The following is a 9,845-nucleotide window of genomic DNA, read 5'->3' on the forward strand; positions in this document are numbered from 1 at the left end:
GGGGGACGCGTCGTGTGAGCTGCAGGAGGGTGCGCGTGTCTGCTTTTGTTGGGTGCAGGGTTCTGCGCGTGCCTGCCGTGTGGTGTGAGCCCGTGTCTCCCCACTGAACTTTGGTCAGGCTGCTCCATCCCTTACTGGAAGTGGGCACCGCGTCTCCTGCTGTCACCGTGCTACTATCTACGCCTCCCCTCAATTCTACCGGTGTTTGCTTCCTGTAATTAGGAGCTATGCTGTTGGGTGCATGTATATTCACAATTGCTCTGTCTTCCTGAATTGACCCTTTTTTTCATTATATAACATTCTTCTTTGTCCCTTGTGACACTATTTTACTTCAAGTATATTTTGTTGGATCAGATATAAGCAGAGCCCCCCATGCTCCCTTCTGGTCACTAGTTGCTGGAGGATCTGTTTCCGTCCTTTCACTTTCAGCCCGTGTCCATCCTTGTGTCTTAAGGGATGGTCTCGTGGGCAGCATATAGTGGGATCTTGTTTCTTTATCCATCAGCCAATTGATGTGTTTTGACTGGGGAGGTTAATCCATTTACATTTGCAGTAATTACTGATGGGGAAGGGCTTTCTATTGCCTTAACACGTTGTTTTCTGTAGTCTTTCATTACTTTCCTCTCCTGCTGCCTTCCTTTGTGTGTTGCTTTTTAATGTAGTGACATGTTTGATTTCTTTATCATTTTCTTTGCTGCATCCTCGATAGGTATTTTCTGTGTGGTTACCGAGGGGATTAAAAAACACCTTATTAGACATAACCATCTATTTTAAACTGATAACAACTTACTTTCAGTCACCTACAAAATTCCTACTTCTTTAGACCCCCTCCTACTTTGTGTTATCAGTGTCACCAGGACATTGCTGTACGTTTTGTGTCCACTCGCACAGCTGTCATCGTCCGGTAAAGGCCGTGGACCGGGTGTTGTTGTGAAGCTGACATCTCCGTGGGGAGCCAGGTCAGGGCCTTCCCCCTCCGTCCCCTGCCCCCTTGTCTGGAGGCTCTAACGCTCAGCCAGGATCCCCTCGTGGGACGACCTCCGAACACTCTGGACCTCCATCCTGCTGCCTGAGCAGCCCCGTGAGCAAGTGTGCAGAAAAGGGCTCACCTGGTATGTGAACCACGATTCTCAGCAAGGCCGCTGGCAAGGTTGTGCCCGGGCAAGGGTCTGGGAACGGGGCTGCAGACAGTCCCCACGCTGTCGGGAGCTTTCCCTCGGCGCTAAGAGGGCTCCGCCCGCCCCCCTTCTCCTAAACCACTCGCGCAGACCACATGGCCGAGGCTGGGCACCCGCTTCCCTCCCTGGCCTGGGATGTGGGGACATGCAGGCAGGGTGGCTACCGGGGCAGCCCCCAGTGCAGCTCTGGGCACCGGGTCTGACGAGCTTCCCTGGCGACACCGTGTCACCGGTGCCGTCACGACCTGCTGGGCACGTAACATCATCACCCTGCGTGGCTCCACGGAGAGGACTCTGGACGCCCGTGCCGCACGCTCTGGACCTCACGGGAGACCCAGACCCCGGTCCGCTCACCGCCCGGCCCCCCAGCCCCGCCGTGGTGGCAGCTGCCCCGGTGGCCAGACTCAGGGCGCCCCCCACCCCGCGCTCCGCTGCCCCCGCCTTTACGAGCAGCGCCCTCATTGCGCTTCTGTGTCCCAGCCCCGCCGTGGCCCCCCCTCCCCCGCTGACCCCCCCGCGGCCAGTCAGGAGCTGCCATTTCTCTGCCAGAAAAGTGTCCCCCTCGGAGCCCGGCACCCAGGGGACGGGGCGGTGTGGGCCCGGCTGGGACAGAGGGCCCGGGGCCGGCAGGTCCCTGCGCTGACCCGGGGCCGTGTGTGCGTTTCGCTCGAGTCCGCCTGTCCGTCCGTCACGTCTGAGGAGCAGACCGCCAGCTCCTCCTGAGTTTCTGCTGTCGATTCCCGTCACGCACACAGAACGTCCACGGGACGCCTTTCCTCCAACTCAGGGAGCGGGACCGATGCTCAGGCGGGAGCCCACGCAGGCCGGGGGGTGGGGCCAGGGCCCCACAGACGGACAGACAGACAGGCAGACAGAAGTCCCGTGGGAGCTCCGACTCTGCGTCCTACCGGCCGCGTGGCCCAGCTGCCCAGCCACCTGTCGGGAGCCCTGTTTGCTCACCTGGGGCTGGGGGGGCGCTGGTGACTCCTGGTTAGTGAGCACCGGCCACGCCCACCGTCCCTGGGGGCAGCCCCCCCCTCAGGAATGTGGACCAGGGCGGTGGGCACCGCACCCCCACGCCTGCCGCCAGGCTCCAAGGTGGCCCCTCGGTCCAGGTCACGGAGAGGGGCTCGGGGTGGGGACGCCATCCAGGTCGCGCACGTGAGGTGGGATCCCGCGGTCTGGGACGGTCGGAAGGGGGTCAGCAGAGACCACGTGAGTCCTGAGCTGGGAGCGGGCGTTGTGCTCCAGGAGGGGGGCGCTCCCTGGAGGAGGACACACAGGAGACAGAGGGAGAGTGTCTGACGCAGAGGGAGGCCAGTTGACGGCATCCCTCGAACCCCCGGGTCCTGCCGACTGGGTGCTGGTCCCCAGCTGCTCCTGCAGTGCAGTCTCGTGACCAGCGCTCCCGGGGCTACAGTCCGTCTGGCTGTGATTTCCTGTCGCTCCCGACTGCCTGAGCGCTGAGGACTGAGGACTGCAGGGCTGGCACCCGCCCCCCGTGTGTGCAGAGCCCTGAGGGGAACCTGGGAGGACGTGACAGAGCCCTGAGCTCGCTGACCCTTTGCTGGCAGGAGCGGAAGTGGGAGGCTTTATCAACTTTATCATCTTTAAATCAAGGAGGATAAACCGCTGCTTCTTCTGAGGCTCACAGAGTCAGTGGTCACGGGGTGGAGGTTAAGTTATCAGAATCCGCTCCCGGGTGATGGAATCAGCCTCCCTCCAACCAATTAGGAAATGATCTCCCGCCTCAGACATCACCGCTCCCAGCTCGCCTTCACTGCTCGGAAATTTAATATTCAACGCAAACATTTAATTCTACTTTCGTCAAAGCTGGAATTTTCATTAGTGGCTCCTCGGCACCTGTGCAGTTGTCCAAACATTTACGTGATAACCTAACTCGGCTCTTTTTCTTGGGCTTCACTTAACAGCGTAATTGTGCCCCTGGCAGCTGTGCCCAGGCACAGCTTCTACAAACAGAGGAATCAACCCCAAACCTGCTCTGAGCGTCTCCCCTGGACCAAGCCCGAGACCCCTGAGGCTGGTCAGGGCAGCACAAAACTCGGTGACCTCTGTCCATGGGCTCTGCTGGTGACACCGGAGGTGAAGAGGGGAAGGAAGGAAGGAGAACTCATTCCTTCCTTCCTTCCTTCATTCCTTCATTCAACACATATTTGTTGAACCCTTACTTTGTGTTACACAGTTTTACGTACTGGAAACACAATCTTGAATAAAACAGACCAAAGTCCCAGCCTTCTTGGAGAATATATTCAAAGGACATTTATTAGATAAAATATACAATGTTGGCTGGTGATTGGAACTCTGGTGCAGGAATGAAGGAGCAGGGGGTGCAGAGGAGGAAGAGGCAGGGCTGCCAGGTGTGGTTGTCCAGGTTGTGCACTGCCCGAGTCTAGCAGTACAGCTCATATCACAGTCATCCTGGAGTCATATGAGACTTGGATGGTTTCCCAGCAGATGGCAGTAACGTGTCTGAGGAAGGGTCCATTTCTAATTTACCCAAAGCCATCTCCTGGGCTCACAGCCATGCCAGGGAGACACAGAGTGTGGGACCCTCACTTCCAAGCAGCTCAGCCCCTCAAAGCCAGCTCCTAACCACAGCACCACACCTCTAGGCCCACACACTGATGTAGGACAAGGCCATGAACTCAGTCGTCCTCAGGGCGCAGACTGGAATGTGAGGAGTGCAGGTGCCTGGAGGTGAGTCATAGGGAGGGGTGGGGACTGCGGAGAACAGGAGAGGGTTCGCCTCTCCTAAGGACAGGGCCTCTCGTTCCACAGACAAACCTGCACCAGCCATGCTCACCTGCCCAGGGCCTACTCCAGCCCTGCACCCCGAGTGCACCCGTGGCAGAGGTGGGATGGCTCAGAGGTGCAGGAGCCGCTGAGCCTGTATAGCTGCTCTGGAGGGAGGGGGTCTTGGGTTCAACATGTCCTGCTGAGAAAAGTGAGGGCTTAGGGCTGGTTCCAGGCACACGGGGAGTGTTCACGCCAGAGCTCTGGGACGGTGACCACGGTGCGGTAGGAATGGTTTTCACGAGTCCAGGTGGATGGGTGCACCTCTGTGTCTCAGAAATCCTGTTTCCACCTGCAGCTCCGTGTTTGATGCTCAGATACTGGCTCGGCTAAAACACGTGCTCAGAGCTGGGGATGGAGGACGGAGCGTCGGGAACCGTGATGGGGGAACTGACCTTCCACTTGCTCTCGCAGGAGCTGTCTTGAAGATGCAATTTACAGAAGGACAAGTGGCTGCAAAGCCTGATTTGAGGCTTTTCCTAAAGGTAAATTGAGTTCGATACACTTTGAAAATTAATATCCCTGCTCTGTTTGCAATATGCTGTAAATGTCAATTGAAACAGTCTTTCCGGATCTACCGCATGAATCTATCACCTTAGAGTCTCCTCTTCTGCTCACCCGCGTGACCGAGTTGGACCTTGTACCCAGCCATCCTCTCCACACCCCACCGTCACCTTGAACGAGGCCCCCATTCATCCACTCAACAAACACTTGTTGCAGCACCTGCTATGTGCCAGGCGCTGTTTTGTGCTGGCGCTCCCACCCCAGGACAGGTAGAGGGACAACATACTGGTAAATACATAAGAAAATGAGATTAAATCCACAGCGTTAAGGGCTATGAAGAAACGAACAGATGACAATGCTCCAGGGGTATGCAAGGGGCAGGGAGAGGGTCTCTATCCTGGCCGGTTTGGAGGCTCCTCTGAGGGAGACCTGCACAGTGCTGGCCACAGACAGGAAGGGCGCTCCAGGCAGATGGAAGAGCACGTGCAAAGGGCCTGAGGCAGGGGACCCAGGGTCTCAGGGACAGGAGGCCAGTGTGGCTGGGAGGGGTGAGAGGAGGAAGACTTGGGGGTGGGGAGGTGGCGTGCCCTGACTTAGAGTCACCGGGAGGACTTGGGATTTTATTCTCAGTGCATCGGGAGCTATGGATTCATTTGTTAAGACTTCAGCGCTGCTGTCGGGGCAATAGATGGGGGGGAGCAGGAAGTATCTCTTTTCTCCACTTGTTTTACCTACTTAACACATCATTAAAATTCCTCCAGGGCAAGCGATGCAGAATGAGCTGATGATATTTAATGGACACGTAGCAGGTCACTCTGAGAGCAGTGTAAACACTTTAACGCTCACCCCGTCCACACCACGAGGTGCACGAGCAGCTTGTGACAGTGACCTTGTAAATTCTCAGGCAGAGACCGCAGGGGCCTCCCCTGCAGCCAGTTACCAGTCGGGGGCTGTTCTCCCTGTAACGGGAACGGCCGCAGCGGGAAATACGCGATGCTCTTCACACAATGCGACACTCAGATCATCACGATATTGGTTTATACACTTGCTTATTACACGAAGTCTAAACAGTCATCATTTTTTCCCCTCGATGGGGCACTGTCTCTATTCCCTCTGATAATGGGCTTTAGAGAGCTCACGTTTATCGTCATTATACAAGAAAACACAATTTACTTTTCCAAAGCTTGTTAATGGGTTTGAAAAATCCTCGAGGTGACGAGGCAGAGGCAGCAGCTCCAGCCACAGCCTCCCAGGGTCACAGGTGGTGGCACGAGAGCTCGCCGGGGTCCCCAGGTTCCAGTGTGAACGTTGCCCGAATCTGATGGGCTCCGGTGGGTTACCTGCCCGCTCCAGAAGCTGTCCTTGTGGCAGGAGGATGCGTCCTCACAGCTCAGGGGTTGAGTGGACATGAGGAACCAATGTCCGCCGTGAACCGAGGAGGGGGGCAAGAACTGCACCTGGCAGGGGGCCCTCTGCTGGGCCTGAAGGAGCAGATGTCCGCTAGGACTCCCCACCCGCGAGCTCCATCCCATGTCTGTGCCCGGCCCCCTTCACTGGCCTGGTTCACCTCTGCCCCTCTGCCGGACCCCCAGCAGGACGCTGCTCTGCCATAGTGTTGCTTTGCCCACAGCCTGAGGCCAGGAACAGCCCTGCCCACTCCCCTCCCCCGCCCACACACCCCTCCTCGCTCCTGGTCCCGTCGTTCTCATCAGGATGGATTCCCCAGCAGAGACATCAGACACTGATGGTCCAGGCAAATGTGAGCAAGGGGGCTGTCAGGGATAGTTTTATGTGTCAACCTGGCTGGGCTACGGGGCCCGGGTAGTTGGTGGATGTTCTGTGAGGGTGTTTCTAGATGAGATTGGCATTTGAATCCGTGGACTTTGAGTAAAGCAGATTGCCCTCCCTGGTGTGCGTTGGCCTCGTCCAATCAGGCGACGGCCCGAATAGAACATAAGACTGACCTTTCTGAGGTCAAGGGGGAATTCTGCAGCAGGCGGCCTTCAGACTGGGACCGTACTGTCTGCTCTCCTGGGTCTGCAGCCAGCCGGCCCACCCTGCAGATTTGGGATGCACAGCCCTCCTGGTTTACCTGAGCCAATTCCTCATAAGTCTTTCTATAGATACACGTCCTTTTGGTTCTGCTGCTCTGGACCCTGACAAACACAGGCTCTGAGAGTGTGCCTTTGGGCTGGCTCTTAGGTTGCCTCCAGAAATGACGTGGGGACCCTGTGAAGGTGTGATGACGCCTGGCACGGATGGAGGGGGGAGGACTCACACAGGGGAGATGGGCGGTCCCCCCTTCCTGATTCTCTGGAACGTGGCACCTCTCTGTCCCTTGTCAACACTGCCATTTTTACCTGCCGATTCTCCTCTGGATTCTCCATGATCAACAAACTTGTCTATGAATTCTGGAACTCCAGGGACCCTCTTAAATTCAATCTGTCCCAGCACCAAGGCCATCATGGCACTCAACGCTGAGAGTCCCATGCGGTCCCACAGGTGAAGGCCTTGGGCGTCTGCAGGGACCGGGAGGGAGTCTCTCCTGGTTGGAGGAGGCTGTGATTTTGTGTCACAGCTGTGAGAGCAGAGAACGTTTCTGAAGCTGGCAATTCTTAGACAAAAATTCCTTTCCAAAAATTTATGAGCCCGAGCAACACGTTTGTTCTTGTGGCACGGAATCAAGGGAGGCCTGCATTTTTCCAGTTTGTTTTTCAATCCGTTGGGCACCATGTGCATAATTCCTCAGCTTGTCACGTGTTTTAATTCATGAATTTGTCTTTAAAGTGTGCGATTGGCGGGAGCTTGGGAGGCCGCCCCCTCCTGGGAGTAACTTCGGGTGATGATTCCAATTCGTCCTTGAGCATCCACACTGGGCACAGGGACGAACCCCAGCACGGATGCCCCCAGCTTCTCTGCTCACCTGTGTCCACAGCCCTGGGCTCAGCGCTGCCCTGGCTCACAGGGCCCTCGGGGAGAGGGGTGTCCTCGGCAGGGGGAGGGGCAGCGGGTCAGGCGCCGCCAAGGGCCTCCCCGATCCTCCTGCAGGAAGTCCCTGTTGTTCTGGGGCCGCACAGAGGCCTCGGCACAAGGAGTGGGGACTGGAGGGGCCCCCAAGCTGTCCCCCAGCCCCGTGTCCCGAGACCCCCCAGTCACCCCGTCCTCAGCCCCTCGGCCCTCCTGGGGGTCACACCTGCCCCGAGCAGCAGAGCTTCTCCCCAGCAACCTGGACGATTCCGCCCCGTCCACGGAGCCAGCAGAGCGGGCCTTGGAGAAGTGGGGTCTCCAGGGACACAGTTCAGGCGTGGACAGGCTGTGCCCCTCAGAGAGCCTGGGGACAGGACACAAACCCTCCCCAGGGGCTCTCGGGTGGGAGCCGAGGGCATGATTTGGGGGCCCAGCACAAGATCAAATTCAGAGCCCCTTGTTCCAAAATCAGGAAAAAGCTCTGTTGAATGGCACTAAAATACAAACCCTTTCTTTCTTCTGTGGTCTGTCTACACTTGGCCATGGGCTTTTTCATGTGCTATTTAATGTTTTATGTAAATAAAATTAAAGTCTTCAGTCGTTAGCATAAATTTTACCACTCGTTTTTATATTTACAACAATAGTTTAAATGCAAATCTGAACTCATATTTATATGAGGAATCTATATAATAAATTATATAAATAGGTCATTTATATAATAACTCATACAGGAAATCACGGGACTAGCGCAGGTCATATCTGAGGCTCTCCTGGAGGCTGCCTTCAGGGGGCCGGCCCAGGAAAGGTGGAAGGGGGGTCCCCCAGCCATGGAACCAGGAGGTGCAGGGGCACAGGGACCCCCACGGGGCGAGGGGGGCACGCACGCTGGCTCGGATGGCCCCCGGGGCCCCTGGTCCTCACCCCGCCCTCCCCAGCGCCCAGAGGGAGCCCCGCTCACAGCTGTCAGTCAGGTTTCCTCCTGAGCCGGTGGGGAGTAAAGCCCCTCACAGCCCAGGACAAAGGCTCTGCCCTCACCCTTCATCACGGGCTTCCGAGAGATGCATTGTTCATCCCACAGACACAGGGCCCTGGGCAGGGGGGGGGGAAAGGCCGCTGCTCCGTCAGGTCCTTAGGGGCGACGTGAACGCCGAGACCCCCCAAGATCCACACGCGTCCAGCGGCTGCTCCCCCAGACCCGGACCCCGACGGCAGGCGGCTCAGTGGAGGGCAGCCCCGAGCAGGGGGGTCACGGCCCAGAAAACAGCTCGGGTCTGCGGGGTGCCCCCTAATTGCCACAGCTCTGACCTTCTCAGAGCCTGTGTGCCCTGTGGGCTCTTCAAAGGCTTCCCCAAGCCCCACCTGCCGGCCTTTCGTCCACGCTGGGAAAGCCCCCTGTGACCCCCAGCAGGGATGGACGCGTGCCGGCCTCTGGGCAAAGATCAGCCTGGTTACAACTGCCCCCAGCTGGACTCCGTCTCCTGGGGAATGTGCTAGATCAGAAACTGCCCGGAAAAGTGTTTTATTCAGACTTTTCTCCTGATGGCCCTCGGGTGCTACAGAGCCTTGCCCTGAATCCAATTTAGTTGAGAAAAGTCCGCTGATTGCTGGAGAGAGCAGAGTGGAGATTTAGGTGAGAAAACTCATTTCAGAGAGCCTTGTGATTAACTGTAGAACTCTGAGTGAGACCACCGACCGCCACACTCGAGGGAAAAGACAAAGGGCAGACAGGGGAACCACGTTTGCTGTGCTTAATAGACAAAGGTTTGGTGCACGAAACATCAAAGGGGCTTCCGCAACTCAATAACAAGCAGAGAAATCCTGACAGAAAAGCCAGACATTAGGAGTAGACATTCACAGAAAAGGATGCGAGAGTCCAGTTAAACACGAGGCAAGATGTCCCGTCCCACTAATCAGCCAGGCCTTGAATGCAGCAGGTCTGTGACGTTTCTGCCCTCCCAATCCGGGCTAGTGTGCTTTGGAGTGCGGACACCAGCCCCGGGGACGCCAGCCCCACCTCTCTGCAGGGGCAGCGCCGATGCCTCCCCTGGAAACTCCCCAGGAGGTGGGCACATCAGCCTCATTCACATAGTGACCCAGCGCCTGCCTGCTGGTGTCCATTCCTGACTCCCCTCAGCCAAGCACAGTGGGAGCCACTGATCTTGGTGCTACTGCAGGAAACAGGGTCTGCTATGTTAATGAGCCTTCCAGGATACCAGGCACCGTGGGGCCCTTGGTACAGGGTTGGGGGACCGGCCTGTGTCCCCTGCTTGCCTGGGGGACATTCGTGCCTTCTGTAGAGGACTCCTGCTGAGGACAAGCTGGGAAGGGAGGTTTTCTAAAGGGGAGCTCGATTCCTGCCTTCTAACCAGGGGCCCAGGACAG

The sequence above is a fragment of the Balaenoptera musculus genome, chromosome 14 (genome assembly GCF_009873245.2).
Source record: "Balaenoptera musculus isolate JJ_BM4_2016_0621 chromosome 14, mBalMus1.pri.v3, whole genome shotgun sequence".
In the NCBI taxonomy this organism is placed as follows: domain Eukaryota; kingdom Metazoa; phylum Chordata; class Mammalia; order Artiodactyla; family Balaenopteridae; genus Balaenoptera; species Balaenoptera musculus.